Genomic DNA, 16015 nt, shown 5'->3' on the forward strand with positions numbered 1-16015 from the left:
TGGGGCAGGCAGCGGGGAGCCGAGACCGAAGAGAAGCTCGCACCCCCCCCCCCCCCCCCGGCTCGCCGTCCCGGGGAGGCAGCCCCCTGTCCCCGTCCGCGTCCCCGGGGGGAAGCGCCGGAGCGGCCGAAGAGCCGGGGCGGGCGGCGGCTTCCCGGAGTGGGGCTGAACCGGGACCGTACCGGGTCCGTGCGGGGCCCCGTGCCCGCGGTCTCTTTAAAAGCCGGGGCCGGGCGGGGCCGGGCCGGGCTGGGGGCGGCGGCGGCGTGCGCGGGGCTCGGGCTGCTCCGGCACCGCGGCGCGCTCAGCCCTGCGCAGCTCCGCCCGCGGCTCGCACGGCTCGGCTCGGCTCGGCACGGCCAGCCCAGCCTCCCCGGGACCCCCTAAGCCTCCTTGGCTGGGGCCACGCTGGAGCCCCCCGCCGCGCAGCGGAGCCGAGCCGCGAGTTGGCTGCGGAGGTGAGCGGGGTGGCGGGCGGGGGGCGGCACGGCTCGGCTCGGCACGGCACGGCACGGCTCGGCACGGCGGGGGCTCCCTCCCCGGAGGCGCTGGGCTCCGGAGCCCCGCGGGTGGGCTCGTGCTGCCCCCCGCGAGGCAGCTGCCCGGCTACCCCCGGTCCCTCCCGGGCGCTGTCCGGCCCCGGCGGCTCCTGCCCGACTTTTTGGGAACCGCTCTGCCCGCGGCGGGGCTCCTCCGAGCGGAGAGCGGGGGGCCCCGCGGAAAAGAAGAAGACACCGCGCTGAATTACGGCCGGGAGACGCTTAGAGAGAGCCTCCCGTTTGGCTAAAGCTTAAGGATTTCTTCTTGAAAAAAATATTAATGAGGAACGAAGAGAGGCTGAAGATGAAAGTTTTTTTTTTTTTTTTTTCCTAGTATTTTTTTCCTCTTCCAAGTCTTCGGATCTATTACAGTAGCGCCTTTCCTCCCCGCCTTCCATTTGTTTGTATTAATGATTTAGTAGCCGTCTTGCCTGAAAACTTCCACCGTGAGCGACTGCTGTGGGTTTTCAGGCAGTGAGTGACCTTAAAGGTTGGTTCAGTGCTTTCTTCGTGCAAGATGTATGTGAAATACCCACCTCTTTTTGCCTTTTTTTTTTTTTTGGTCTTCCGTCAAATAAAAAAAAATTCACCTGCTTTATAATTTAAAAGAGAACATCATTCAGTCAGGGAGTGATGTAATTCTCCTACCTAAGGGCACTGACTCTGGTGCTTTGCAGGTGACTTGTCTTTTGCTTACTCTTTAAATTTATTTTAATTGCAGTCCTTTGTAGCTGGGAAGTAACATATTTAGCTAGGGCTCCATGAGGATGCATTTTGTTAAAATTCAAATCTTTCTCTTTCAAAAAAAAATAATCCTGATTTCTCCCCCCCTCTCAAAGAAAACAATAAAGAAGATTAGGCATGAGATCAGCGGCAGAAAAACCAAAGCATCGGGGAGGCAGAACCCAGGCTAAACCCATCAAATTGTTTAGAAAAAGGACACTTCCAGCCTTCCGCTTTCCCAAGCTCTTTCCACCTTTCAATGGTCGAACCGTTCAGCGCTTCGTTGAAATAGTTTTAAGAAATTATTATTATTATTATTTCTAAATATTAATTGTTCCTCCGGTATTTTTGCCTGCACGCAATTGTTCTGTGGTAAGCACGCAGCCCTCCCAAAGAGGCGAGTATTGACATGACCGCTCACCAGCATCGGCTTATTGCGTGTTTTGAGGGGCTGCTTTTTGAGGGGGGCGAACTCTTCGCTAGGCTGGCGAAAAGTCTCCGGGAGATGTTGAGTAGGTGGGGGAAAAATGATCACAAAAGGTTTTGTTTGCCAGGCTGATAGAGCCGGTTATTAAGTGTAGCGTGAACCAGAAGGGTGTTACGGCTGTCGTTGGTTTAAGTTAAAATGGTCATCGGTATTAAGTTGGGCGAGTTTACCTACGGGTGAGTGGGGCTCTGGGGGGAGGAGGTTGCCGAGATTATTGCTTTTGGTTTTGGGACTGGGCGCGCTTCTATCAGCTGAACGAATTAGACTATTGTGTAGAGCTCATTTTCCATTTCTCTATCGGTTTCTTTTTCGGTCTTCGGCAGTTTCCTAAACAATGGTCTGTCTCTAACAAAGTATCTGGTTTTGGGGAGTGGGGTGGTGCAATTGGGGATGTTTGAAGTTTGGGGATGACGGGAGCAACAGGGCTGTATGTATTTATTAAAAAAAGAGAAAAAGGAAAAAAAGGGAAAATAAAGGAAAAGAAGTTAGGAGGTGAGGCTTCTCTTTCTGGAGCATTCGGGCACCTTCCGGTGGGGTATGTCTCTGGGCTTTTAATTATTTATTTCACTTTTGTCCTTTAAAAAATGAAGTAGAGCGAAACCAAAATGAAAACAAAATAGAATGAGAGCAAACGTAGAAAAATAAATAAATAAAAGAAGGGAAGGGCTGAAAGCCCAGTACTTGATTTCATCATCCCGGTGGTGATGGCTTCTCGATAGAAGCGATATCTGCCGATATCACCCCTGTTCCATGGCTGTAGCCTGGCCTCATTTTACGCTGCCTTTCCACTGAACATGTTGACGTGCTGCTGCTTATATAAGGGGAAGAACAAATTCAAGCGGATTAGTGCTTGGGATTTTGAGATCGGCTACCCAGATCGCGGTGTGGGTTTTTTTCCTTTCCTTGGGGGAGCTGATGGGGGAAGGCTGGAGAAAGATGGGAGGGGGTGAAATCGGGATGTGCGGTTGGGGGAAGATGGGGGTGATGCGGGGAGCAGCTTATTCGCATAATGTCTGTGTTGCGTCCCTTTTTCTTTTCTTTTTATAAAACCCATTATCTCTAAAAACACATTATTCTTCAGCCCGGTCTAAAAAAAAATAGTGGGAGGGGTTATGATAGCGAGGGGGTTTGGTATGGGAGTCATTAGACCCACTGCTGCAAAACCAAGATACAGAAATCCATCTGCACCAACATTTCGGGGGGAGGGAGGGCGTAGAGAGGGGGAAGGGATGGATTGTCTATCTTGGATTAGCGAAGTGGAGCTTTGTATTCTTCATTTTCCTCCCCATTTTCTGCCATTCCCCCCCATCCCCCCCATCCGCACACCCGCTTTCCTCCTCCCAGCCCCCACCCCCCCGAAGGTTTCTCGTCCCTTGACGAGAAAATTCTGTGTTACATCCTGATGGCTCTGCGGCTTTTTTTTAGTGCATCGCAACAGTGGCACGATGACCTTTGCTTCATGCCACGCAGATTCGGGCTCCCGATAGGACTGCGATCGCAGCTCGGGCACACGTGCACACGCTCGCAGACCCGTAGTCACGTACCTAGGACAGGCCGTGATTTAATCCTGTTTTTTGCGTGCCCGTCTTTGTGTGTGCGGCTGATAAACGTTGGCAGAGGGTCGGGAGCGCAGTAAATGCCAAAGGCACGTCCATCCATTTCGCCAGCCCATCTCGCCGCGCTCTTTTCCAGGACGTGTCGCACATCGTGAGATTTTTGTGCCGGGGAGGGGTGTGCCCTGCGCAGGCGGCGGGGACCTGGGGCTTGGAGGGAGCATGGATGTACTGGGGAGGGAGGAGTGGGGGGGGACGGACTTGACGATGCTAATAACATTATTTTGGTCAAATGAACGTCTGGTGATAATGATTCAGTGTAACCATCCGTGAAATACATGCTTGCGACACACTGGAATAAAGGTTACTCCAGGGAGCTCCGGCAGAGCCAGGCGTGCTCGGGGGAGCGAGCCGTCCCCTTGATGGGGGAAACAAAATTCATAGGCACCCCAGGCCCCCTCCCTTCCCTGCGCCTCCTCACGTGTCCGAGCTGGAGGGCATCGCGATGGAGAGAGGGGGCGGGCTGCGCTGGAGCCAGGACCTAACAAAGCCTCCCCGCCTCGCCCTGCCATGCCATCCTGCCTTGCCCTCTCTCAGCTCGTCCGTGCGGTTGATCCAGACGATAGGGGAATATCGCCATTTCCAGGCAGTCCCTGCTGGAGGGTGGTGAATGGAGAGAGGCGGGGGAAAGCTCCTTGTGGTTCTGTGGTAGGGTGTGCAGGAGAGACGCGGCTCTTTGGGTCTGGGTGGAGCAGGGAAAAGAGGGGGGGAAAGGAAAGGAAGATGAATCCCTTCTTTCCTCCCTCCCTTTCTTCTCCCAGCTAGAGCCAGGGGAATAGCCCAGCCAGCCTCAGCTGGTGGCTGTGGGCGGCTGGCACACAGGGGTGGGGATAGCAGCAGTGAGTGAGGTTTTTCCTGGGTGTCAGGTGGCCAGGGCCCCCCAGGGCTCGCGGACCTGCTCAGGACCTTCCTCCTCTGGGCATGGAGGCCTTCCCGGCTTGGTCGTGGGCTGCTTGCACACCGGGTGGAGGGGAGCTGGGGAGAAAGGCTCCTATGGCTCCGCCAGCCGCTGCTTCTCCTCTCCTGCGTGTGGTTGCGCCTGCTCCCAGGTCTCCACGCTTCTGGATCTTTCCACTTCACGGAGCGATAGCAAAAGCCTAACAAATAGATCTGTCCAGGGCTATTGTGGTTTGCCGGCCGCCGCTCTCCTCTCTGCCTGACCTTGAGGCGCGGTGGTGAGCTGCGGTCAGGAAGACAGGGCAGGGACGCGTCCAGTACCGCTGCCGTTGCGGCTGATGCCCGGAGAGATACCTGCCTCTCCCACCCCCCTGCCTTGTGCTCACCGCAGCGATCTCACCTCGGCTGCGCGGCTTCCCTAGAAGCTGCTTTTGATTTCCCTCCCCTTTCCCCAGCCCCTTCAGAAATCATGCTGTGGTGCCTGTGCTTGTGGGCAGGGCGGCTCCTGCAGCGGCCAGCTGCGCACCATGCAGCCCAAGCCTGCCTCCCCATCGCCCTGTAGGGTGAAGCTGGGCCCTGGTCTTACCGTTCCTCCATTTCCCCAGTGACTAAGGTGCCAGCAAGCTCTCGTCGCATAGTTGGTCTCTGTTTATTTGACACAGGAGTAGAGAAAATTGGGAGAAAGTATTATAGAAGGTAAACCTTAATGACTTCAAAGTGAGTTTTGTAGCTGTGGTGCTCTGTCCGCGCTCAAGCTTACACAGCCAGCAGAGCAGGGTGAACTTCGCTTAGTGAAGGGACTCACTGCACCCTGAAGGATGTGCACCCAAGAAGTGAGAGGGGAGCTCAGTTCCAGCAGAGTGTTCAGGGGCTGAGCAATGGTGCCAGGGGTAGTTGATGGTAGTGATAACCAAAGTCCCTGCGCAAAATGGAAGTGAGCTGGCAACCTCTCTCCCCCACTTCTCTCCCTTTTCAAGCCAGTCACCAAGCCATCAGGCAACTCTTTGTCTCTTTGTGTTAGGATTGGATTAAGACTATCACCTTAGAGGACACCTTCAAACTGCATGTGATTGGGCTCTAGTCTAGGGTGTTCCTGGGAAGGAAGACTTCATTCAGTCCCTTGCTTGGTGTAGCAGCAGTGGTATTTCAGCAGATCTACTGAATTTCTTGCTTTTCTCTTCTACAGCTTTATCCAAGGCTCCAGAGTTTACCTGTCTTGAGAGAAGCAGAGTGTGCTTTACCTCCCTGATCAGTTTTTCTTTGCCCTCTCCTCTCTTGTAACAGGCTCTGGGTGTTCAGGGGGAGGTGTGAACGCTGGCTGAACTGTGATGTACTTTGTCAAGGGTAAGGACACACAGTGGTCTGGCCAAGAACAAAATGCTACAGCCAGGAACTTTGTGATGACCAAAAGCCAGGATAAGAGATGACTTCTGACAGCGATTCAAGAGACACGGTGTTTAAATTAAAAACAAAAAGCGTCTAACTTTGTCTGCCCCTGCTCCCACCAGCATGATAAGGAGACAGGCTTTATTTTGGGACTATTGCCAACGCAGCTGGAGCCAGAAATTACCCCAATTTTGGTTAAGCTTTGAAAAATTCTATCAGTTCTCTTCTCCCCCTCATCCTCCTATTCTAGTTAATAGCAGTCTGTCAATCTAGCATAGTCAGCTCTTAATTCATACAGCAAGTGCTGCGGAGAATATTTAGCATTTTGGAAGCCAAGATGATAGTGGGATTGTTGGTTTCTTGAAACCAGCACTCTGCAGAGTCTTGGTCAGGTAAATTGCTTTCTCATTCCTCTGGTTTATCCTCATACCGTCATAGACCGAGACAATTCACATGTGTAAAGGACTTTGAGCATCAGAGATGATGTTTTGATCTCTCAGCACCAATCCAGGCAGCCAGAAGAAGACATGTCTGTAGGAAGGCAGCATGGGAGAAGTCTGTTCTTCTTTTCTCCTTGTTGTGGGCAGTGGATGGCATCCATATTTGTACTCGCTTTTATTGTTTTGGCAAGGAAAAGCCATAACTTCGGGCTTGGCTAGCATGACTATGGCTTTACTGAGGTCTGTGAGGGATGAAATGCTGTGTCCCTGTAGCACTGTGCTCGAGGAGCTGGGCGGTCGGACTCCCGGTGGAGATACGCCAGTGGTGTTGGAAGATCCTGAGTTTCTTAAGAGAGGGTGGGGATGCAATGTCTCGCGTTGCCATTCAGAGAAAAAGGCTTTCTGAGCACTGTGGGCAGCTGCTGGGAAATGCACGCCGTGCAGCTTGGCAGAGCCTGCTGTCTGGGCTTAAGCGTGCAGCCTCTCGGGACTCTGGGCTGCTGCAGGCATCGCTGCGTGGCTTTGCAGAGGGTGGTGGAGGAGCGCCCACAGCCATCAGGAGCTCAGCTCTGTCTGAAAAGTAGCCCCTTGCCCTTGGGTTAGCCCTTCATTTGCCTTGTTTCTCAAAGCTCAGAGCTTTCCCCTTGTCTCTCACAGCCCTGAGCCCAAATATTCCCCCTGGCATGCTCCCCTGCCTATTTCTTGTCTGCCAGCAGTGGGAGTGAGCCGGGGTGATTGGAAAGGGGCGTCAGGGATGAGGGGCATCTGTCAGCATACCTGGCGTCTCTCGGTGTGCTTAGCTCCTGTCTTCTCCAGATTCCTTTCCTTTGCCCTTGATGGTGAGGGACAGCTTATTTCGAACGCAATCTGCCTGTGTCATTCCTGGCCTTGCCGCTTGTCATCCGTCACATCACGGGAACTAATTAACACTAGTAGCTTTGGATCCTGGGAATGACAGTGCCAGGATAGTAGACCCTTTCAAACATCCTGATGTCTCCTTTTCTAACTAGGGCAGCCTAGCCCAGGAGTTCATGGACTCCATTGTCTCTCCCCTGCTGTACCAACCCTGTAGTGAGGGTGCTGGTTTGCTCAGCAGGGAGGGTGCCCAAGGTGTGGGGCCTGCCTCGTAATGCCCTTGACAGTGCTGCAGCATCCCCTGCATCCAAGTACCTCCCAGCAGCAGGATGAGAGCCAAGGAATGGGCTAGAATAATAATTGATGAGGTTGGGAGGAGGCAATGGGGGAGAGGCATGATGTAAACCTTTTGAAGCTGCCAGTAGCCTCTCTGCTGCCTTTGGGTACGCGTAGCTGCGTGTAGTCCCAGACTTTGTGAGTCTGACCCTGGGAGTGCCCTCTGCTCATGGCGAAGCATACTGTCCTGTTACCACTGCAGCGTTCCTCCTGCTGCTGCGTCGAGGTGGGGAAGTCACCAGGGGAATCAGTGTGCTGCTCCACTGGGGATGGCAGGACTAAAGGGGAGGCATTGGTCATGCTGCGAGGCCATGCTGAGAGCACTTGTTACCCTTCTCCCTCTACTTTCTGCAGCGTGATCCTGTCTTTCCTGCTGTTGTGAACCACCTCTAAGGAGGGAAGGATTCCCCTAGGGATGGGGATGCAAAGGAAGGTAACAAAGCAGAAGGATGATGTTTGCTGGCAGCTGAATGAGGATGAGGAGAGGAAGAACTCTCCAGTGGGGTAACTGATGGGACTGGCTGCATCTGCAGAGCAGGGAGGTGCTGGCTTCATTTCAGTCTGCTGTTACAGCCCTTTTTTTTTTTTTTTTTTTTTTTTTTTTTTTCCAATAATGTGTTAATTAAACATTGATTTCAGGGGAAAAAGGAATCTGCTTGAACTGCAGAAACTAAATGGAGTGAGGAGGAACGGGATCTGGAGAGGCATGTGTGGAAGGCCCTTCTGTCAGCTGTCTTCGTGACCAATCATGGAGGGAAGCAAGGAAGGGGCTGCAGAAAAACCTGTTCACCTGAAGTTTAGAGTCCTTCACTTGTCCCAAGGGGGAATCTTTTTCTTCCTACAGCTACACAATTTTCACTTGATTTGTGCTAATGTGTTGCCAGCTAGTCAGTTGTATTTTCTTAACAAAATACTTCATTTCTTTTAAACACAAAAATGAAGAGAAATCTTCAAGGCATGTTAGCATTCAATTGGCTTTCTGATCAGTTTGATGCCTTCCTGATTTTTTGCTCTTGTAGTTACTGTTGCATCTCTAAGTTAATTGAGCTTTGGTGCCAGTTAAAGCACTGGTCATACTGGTGTGCTTGCTCTCGTAACTTCTTGATAACTAGTAGCTCAACTGGTCTTCATTTACTTCATATAGATAAGTCAGTTGCTGAACACAGGTATAAAATTATGGCGTGCTCACCTAACATTTTCTCTTCTGATCATCAGAGCACTGGAAGGTGAGACAAGATTATATCTCTCTCCTTTACTTGGCAGAACTCTCTTCTGTTCACTGGACTGGAAGAGCCAGTGGGAGGCCATGCTGCCCTCCTTTCCTTTTTTCCAGGTGCTAGGGAGCCACGGGGAAGATGAGTCCTTGCTTTAATCTGAGGTCTTATCTGGAAGAAAGCTCTCTGCTGATGTGAGCAATATTGCATTATATGTATGGCATTAAACAGTTTGACTTGAATTATTTTGACCACTGTGTTTTCTGTCTTCTCTGGTTCTGGGAGTAATGGGAAGGGGGGAATAACCTGTCTGATCTCTAAACACTGCAGAAAGTCTGATTTAAAGTGATCTGGCAAAGATTTTGATCCGTTTGTGCAATAGTCAAAATGGAATCATTGTCCGGAGAAGGAACTCATCCTGGCTGCTGAGTTTCTTTCTGTACCATCATCCCTCAGTATCAGACTACAGGGGGTTCTGGTGCAGCGTCAAGGCATGTTTGAAAAGGAACAGATTTAAGCCACAGAGGAGCTATTATTCAGGAAGAGTTTTGATCTGTTGATGACTGGTAAAACCCATAGAACTGTGGAGGTTGTAAGGGACCTTTGGAGGTCATCTTGTTCAACCCCTCTGCTCAAGCAGGCCCACCTGGAGCAGGTGACCATGACCAGATGGCTTTTGTATATCTCCAAGGAGGGAGACTATGCAACCACTCTTAGCAACTTGTTCCAGTGCTTGGTTGTCCTCACATTAAAGGAGTGTTTCCTTATGTTCAGACGGAATGTCTTGTGTTCCAGTTTGTCCCCATGGGCTCTCATCCTGTCACCGGGCACCACAGCAAAGAGCCTGGCTCCGTTTTCTTTGCACCCTTTCTTCACGTATTTGTTCTCATTACTGAGTTCTGCCCCATGAGCCTTCTCTTCTCCAGGCTGAACAGTCCCAACTCTTTCTTCCTGTTCCTCATAGGAGTGGAACTCCTGTCCCTTAATTGTCTCTGTGGCCATTCACTCACTGGACTCTCCCCAGAAACTCACTGGACTCTCCCCGGTAGCTCCACGTCTTCCTTGTACCAGGAGCCCAGAACTGGATACAGTGCTCCAGGTGTGGCCTCACCAGTCCCGAGGAGAGGGGAAGGATCCTCTGCCTTGATCTGTAACACTCCTCATACAGGATACCATCAGCCTTCTTTGCTGCAAGGGCACACTGTTGGATCCTGTTTAACTTGGTCTCCACCAGTACCCCGAGGCCCTTTTCTGGGAAAAAAGGCAGGTAGGGCCCAGCCTCTACTGGTGCATGACCCATGGATAGCACTGTAGTAGCAGGAGGTGTCGGCAGAGCAGTAAGGATGATCCTGCAATTAAAGTATTAACTGAAGAAGCTTGGTGTTCTCTCCCTGAATATGTCAAACCAGTTCTTCACATTAGTCCCAACTTTGAAAATTCAAAGTTATCATTTGTAAAGTACAAGGAGTTCCTTGAAAGGAAAGTTTCAAGCATCTGAGGCAGATTCCAGTTTCTGTAACCCTTCTATTACTGTAGGGGGTTGCACCCTGAAATCTTTTTGTATGCCATGAAGAGAAGAAATTTTAAAATATCAGTAGTTTTGCCTGCGTTTTGGATGGAGATGGGGAATGCAAGAATTCTGTGATGGGACTGGGGTAAACCTTTTTAAGGGACTCCATATGCCTGATACTGTGTTGAAGTTTGTGTGGTTAGCTCATGCAGTACTTAGAGGGTGTGATAGAATATCATTCCAGGTAAATACATTTAAAATACCTGTGACATCTCTAGAAGCCAAAGGGCTTTTATGGGAAAAAGTAAGGAAACAAATTGATCCCCGTGTAATTTCATACAAGTCATTAATCAAATACAAACTTGACAGTCTATCTAACAACATTGGACCAAAATGCATAATTTTGTTGAGCTGGGTCTTAAAGATTTAGCTCCTATAATTAGCAGCTTTTTTTTTTTTTTTTTTAATATGTCCTTTGTCCTCCTTGTTGGTTGATGTGACCCAGTTAATGAGCTGCTAGCAGCTCTGTTTGGTTCCAGCTTGGGTCAGAGTGATGTGGTGCTTGGGATATTGCAGTCCTTTTTTGGCAGTGGCTTATAATTTTATTGAATGAATGTATTTTATAAAGCTTCAGTGAGCTGCTGTTTTCTTACTAAGACCATGGGGTATCACATGGAGATGTAGAGAGAAAAGGAAGTGACAAATTGATAGGCTTTTGATAAGACAGTAACTCTTAACGTTTGTGTGAGCACAGCAGTTCTTGCATGCTCTTTTTAGCTTGTGTGTAACACGAGACAGGAAGTTGATCTTCCTGGCACAGCGTAGGTCACACACCTATTAAACTGATAAACTGGAAAGCAGTCTGAATTCAGTAAGAAGAAATTCACTGAAGACAAATGAAAAGTGCTGCACTTGGGAAGGTGAAATCAAATGCCTACATGCAAAATGGGGAACAACAAGCCAGGCAACAGTACTGCAGAAAAGGATCTGGGAGGCACTACAGTGAGTCAGAGACTGAATGTGAGTCAACAGTGTGGTGACATTGCAAAAAAGTAAATCTCATTTTAGGGTATATTTAACAGGAACGTCACGTGTAGCACACAGGCGGTAGTTTTTCTACTCCAGCAGCCACAGCAGAGCACTGTGTCCAGCGTGAGCAGCAAAGCCAGGAACAGTGGAAGGAGATGAAGAGAGGGCAGCCAGAGCAGGGAGCATCACCTGCAGGGAGAGGCTCCACGGGCTGAGCTCCTTTAGTCTGGAGAGAAGATTGACGAGGGACGTGAAAAGTCTTCCGATATTTAAAAGCTTGTTCTAAGAAGACAGTGATTAATTGTTCTCTGTGTCCACTGGGGATGGGACAAGAAGTAATCAGCTTAATTTGTTGCAAGGAAGATGTGGAGATAGATGCTAGGAAAAGCTTTGTGACTGTTTGGATAGTTAAACACGAAAACATTCCTGAGAGAGGTTGTGGTGCTCCCATTGCAGGAAGTTTTAAGAGCAGGTGAGACAGAGAGCCACCAGATTTTAACTAGTTTGTTTTCTTAGAATTTTGACCTGTTCAGGACGGGAGTGGGCTACCTGAGCCCCCCAGTGTCTGGTCCCTATACCTTTTGGGCTACTTGAAAACCTGGCTTCTCCCCTTGCTAGCTGTTGTGGTGGGAGCGTGGGGAGGCAGGGCCAGGGTGAAACACTCCCTCTGCAATGCCCCTGTGGCACCTTCCATGTCCCTGTCACAGCCCAGTTTTACAGTGCGTGTCCCAGAGAGGCTTGAGCAAGCTTGTGGGTTTTGGCAGAGTCACATACATGTCTAGCACTGTAAGTCTTTCTGTTCCTGCAGGTAAGAAGCAGAGGGCTTGCCCAGCTTTCTCTGTCCTCCTGACTAGGAGGTTCTTATCCTAATTACTTATTAATTTAGACTGGGAATATTTGGATAAACAATTTGGGGATGAAAAGGAAGACTCCCACCTCTGCTTTTTCCTGTTAAAATCCACTGCAAATTTTTATAGTGTGTTGCAGTTACTGCAAGATGATTTTTCTGTGCTCTTCCATTAAATAGTGGGCAAGGGCACAGGGTTTTCATCTGTACAACAGTTCCTTCTTCCACTTACCTAAGGCACAGTAGTGTGGATTAGGCATTGCAGGGAGGTGTGTTAGCACCCCATGGGTTAGAGAAAAGGAAGCCTAATGCCTGATCCCATAAATACTTTGACTTCAGTACTTTATGAAGGAGGCTCATGGTACTTCCAGAGAGGAGGCTGCTACTCAGGGAGTGGGGATCTACATCTCTGAGAGCTCAGCAAAACTCTTTCAGTGGCTACGGGAAAGTAATCCAAGACATATTATGTGGTGTTTTACTTAGGTTTCTTCTGAATCTTAGATTTACATGAACAGGCATTCTGTAGCCAGTTGGGCCGGGGAGAATTTCTGAGCATATCCAGTACAGTGATCGAGTTCTCTGACAAACCTCAAAGAAGGAAGTTCCTTCCTTTTGGTTTAACAGAACATCTGTGAATACATGCATGTTGAACTAGGACAGTGTTGGGCTTGACCACTGTATGCATGTGCAGTTTACCATATAACCATTTTTTGCCTTCTTACATAAACTCATAACTGCAGGCTGCTGCCATTCTTCGAGTGGAGGATGAAGATATTATCCCCTACTTCTTGGCACTAGGAGTGAGTCAGGGTTGACACACAACAGTAGGAGGCAACAGTTTGTGTGTAGGAAGTTTGTTCTGTCCAGGGGAAAATCTGTCTAAGGGTTGCATGCAGGGCATTGGTCCTGCTGCACCACAAGGCTGGTATCGTCCTCTGGAGCCGAGTTCTCACACGCTCACCATTTGAAGCATATGGAGAGCTCAGTGGATTCAGGCCTGAAGGGATGACTGGTGAAATGGTCGAAGTTAGGTTGTGATGTAATTATTTGTTTACGAGGCCCCAAATTGTACCAAGTAATATTTTTTTTATGAACACTGCTGTGAAGTCAGGAGGGAAACATTCCACCCCAAGGAGGTAGGGAGATGTAACCTAATTATTGTTGTTATTCCTGCCTATTGTGGTAGCACCTACACAGTCCTGCATCAAACACAGGGCAAAAAATGCTCCCTGCCCCAAAGAGCTAGCACGCTAATAATGAGACAAGAGACAACAGATGGACACAGATAACTGGGGGAGTACAGAAAAACAAAGATTGGTCAGCAGGATGGGTGGTATGATAGCATGTTGACAGCTTAGCTGTTGTCAAGTTTTCTGTAGGCATGTGGCAAAGGATTACAATAATAATTCAAGCTGCGGCCCTTGCTTTGGAGTTTTTGTGTGCGCATCTTCCATCTGTTTTATTTACCCAGCTTACTTCTCACTTGATGAAGTTTTTCTGTCCCCAGACTTCCCTGTACGTATGTAGGGAGACATACTGGCCCATCAGTGAAGTGACCCCTGCAGGTTCTAAGGGAAATAGAGTTCTTTTGTTACACAGAGAGAGAATGAGACAGTAAGCACGAGTTTTGACACTGAGTGTTTAAAAGGATACTGGGGGAAAAAAAAAAAAGTCAGGTCTCAGCAGGATGGTTGTGCAAATTAAGTGGCGTAAGGCAAGAAGCTTGGTGGCCAAAATGGTGTCCTACCCAGGTGATGCAAAACCCAACTAATACAAGTCCTAGGAAACAACGTTGTCTGTATAGGTTATATCTTTGGTGCTGTATATGGGTGAGTACAAGACTGCCCAAAGGGCTGGGAATCAGCTGCCCAGCGAGCAGCCATTCCAGTTGTGAGGCTGTACCATGCTGCTGGGGAACTTGGCAGGCTTGGCTCTTGGAGCTTCGCCTGGGCTGGTGGCTGCATTTGCACACATTTTGTTTGGACGGTACCTCAGGAGGGCCACAAAATGCAGGGTAGGCACTGGGTGCCCTTCTCTCTGAATTTATATTGAATTGAGTGACGGCGTGTGGTGCTGTGATGTCCTTCATCATTTACTGTGTGATGTGGTACCATTGCACAGTATGCCAGCATGAAGCAGGTTACAAACATGCTCGCTGTTAACCTCTATGTTGCAAACCCCCACCTCCTTCCACTTTGGCCTGCCATGCCATTTATTGTTCTTTAGCAGCCATGAAGTGGCCATGGGCAGTGATGAACAGTTAAAATGCTCCGAAACTTGAAGCCTCAACCTTCCAATCAAGTCATATTCAAACCTTCTTATCAAGTCCTAGAGCCAGGTTGGATGGGGCTTTGAGCAACCTGGTCTAGTGGAATGGGTTGGAATTCAGTGGTCTTTTGAGTCCCTTCCAACCCAAAGCATTCTACGATTCTGTGATTATTTAACTTTTTCTGGGTGAATTGGTTTCTAGGAACCCTTTGATACAGACAAACTGCAGAGGTTGGGGACCATAAGTGTTAGAATACATTTATGGGGCAAGCAACTATGAACAAGGGAGTTGTCTATTTTGGGGTTTATCCCTGGATCCCCTGTGTACCTTTGGAAACAAGTGATAAATAGTTCTGTCTTTGTTGTTCTCGTAGTTCTCATAGAATGCCATCAGCTTACTGTGCACACTCCTGGCCTTCCCTGTACAAGGAAGGCATTGACAGAATGGAGCAAGTCTAGCAAAGGACCCCTGAGTTGCATCATTAGTAACTGGCTGCCCTTGGGTTGTTGTACTGCTGACCCCCAGCCTTTGAGTGCAGTGGTCCAGTCATTTTTGCACCTGCTTTGCCATACACTCAGCTCTCTCTAAATTTTTTACAGCGCTCTCTAAATTTTTTACAATGATCCTATTGGAAACTGTTTCAAAAGCTGTTTCTTCGTTAACCCAGTCCTCTCATCACATAAGGCAATCAGGCTGAGTTTTCCCTTGGTAAATCCATACTGACTGTTCCCACTTGCCTTCTGGTCATTCATGTGTTGGGTTTCTGGGAGGATTTGCTGCATAATCCTCCCAGGGACTGATGTTGGGCTGACCAGTCTGTAATTCCTTGAATCCTTCTTGCCCTTCTTGAAGAGGGGTACAACATTTACCTTTATTCAGTCATCAGGCACCTCCTTCAATCACTGTGACCTTTAAAACATGACAGAGTGACATCAGCTGTTGCTGCATCCCTCAGTGAGGTTGGGACATCTTGTCTGTCCCAAGGACATAGGTAAGTAAGCCCTGCTTGCTTAGGTGGTCCATAATTCAGTCTTCCTCTGCTGTGGGTAGCACTTCTGGCCCCTGGATACTTTCAATAGGCACATGAAACAGGAAGGCTGAGAACTGTCTTCACAAGTGAAGACCAAGACAGAAGTGGAGCTAAGTATTTTCCATACCCTATACCACTGGTCCCTGTCCCATTCAGCTTTTTTAGGCCCACAGTTTGCTTAGTCATTCTCTTGCTACCAGTGTGCATTCTGAAGCACTTCTTACCACCGTTCACATTTTGTGAATTATCATGCAATTTCAAGCTTTCCTAATTTCTATCCTGATGTGCCGAGGCAGTTTCAGTATCCTCCTGGAGAGCCCACCCCCACTTTCACTTTCCACTTGCTTCCTTTTATGTTTGAGCTCCAACAGGAGCTTCCCCTTCAGCCACCTGCTTCTTTCCACACCTGCTTGGCTTCCTGCACATCAAATTCAACTGTTCTTGTGCTTTGAGAATGTTGTTCTTGAAGATCAACCAGGTCTCCTGGGCCCCTTTGCTAGATTATCCCATGTAAGTGCTCAGCGAACGATTTCTTAAAGCTCTCCAGTGATTCTTCTGTCACCATAATTGTGCTGAGAAAATGGTTCTGTTTGTAAACTGATTTATGTGTCATTTCAGATTTGGTTGTTCTTTGTAATTTTTGTCTCTCCCCATGTTAAACACATTATACCTCTTTTCTCTATTTCCTCATAACTCTTTTCTGTCTGCTCTATAGCCTCATTTTGCCGGACACTGTCCAGATGTTTGCATGAACTTAAATGCAGGTGTTTTTTTGTGTCTCCCTCCCCCCCCCCTCGAAGCCTCCATTCTTTATACTGTGAGAGGTAAGCAATCAAATGG

The 16015-nt window shown here is 49.0% G+C and overlaps 1 protein-coding gene across 30 annotated transcripts in view; it reads left to right on the forward strand.

Moving 5' to 3' along the window:
- Nucleotides 1–245: 245 nt before the first annotated feature.
- The window catches only part of NRXN3 (neurexin 3), a 979693-nt gene continuing 963923 nt past the window's right edge, over nucleotides 246–16015 (forward strand). For 8 of the 30 annotated variants that reach the window (XR_004751424.1, XM_035328396.1, XM_035328398.1 and 5 more), the window contains exon 1: nucleotides 251–458. The gene's annotated coding sequence lies outside the window, so the exon portion shown is untranslated. Of the gene's footprint in view, nucleotides 459–1904; nucleotides 1926–16015 lie in introns of those variants that run through there. The other 22 variants (XM_035328415.1, XM_035328417.1, XM_035328420.1 and 19 more) reach the window with 8 other exon arrangements.

Source organism: Oxyura jamaicensis, chromosome 5 (genome assembly GCF_011077185.1).
Source record: "Oxyura jamaicensis isolate SHBP4307 breed ruddy duck chromosome 5, BPBGC_Ojam_1.0, whole genome shotgun sequence".
NCBI lineage: Eukaryota > Metazoa > Chordata > Aves > Anseriformes > Anatidae > Oxyura > Oxyura jamaicensis.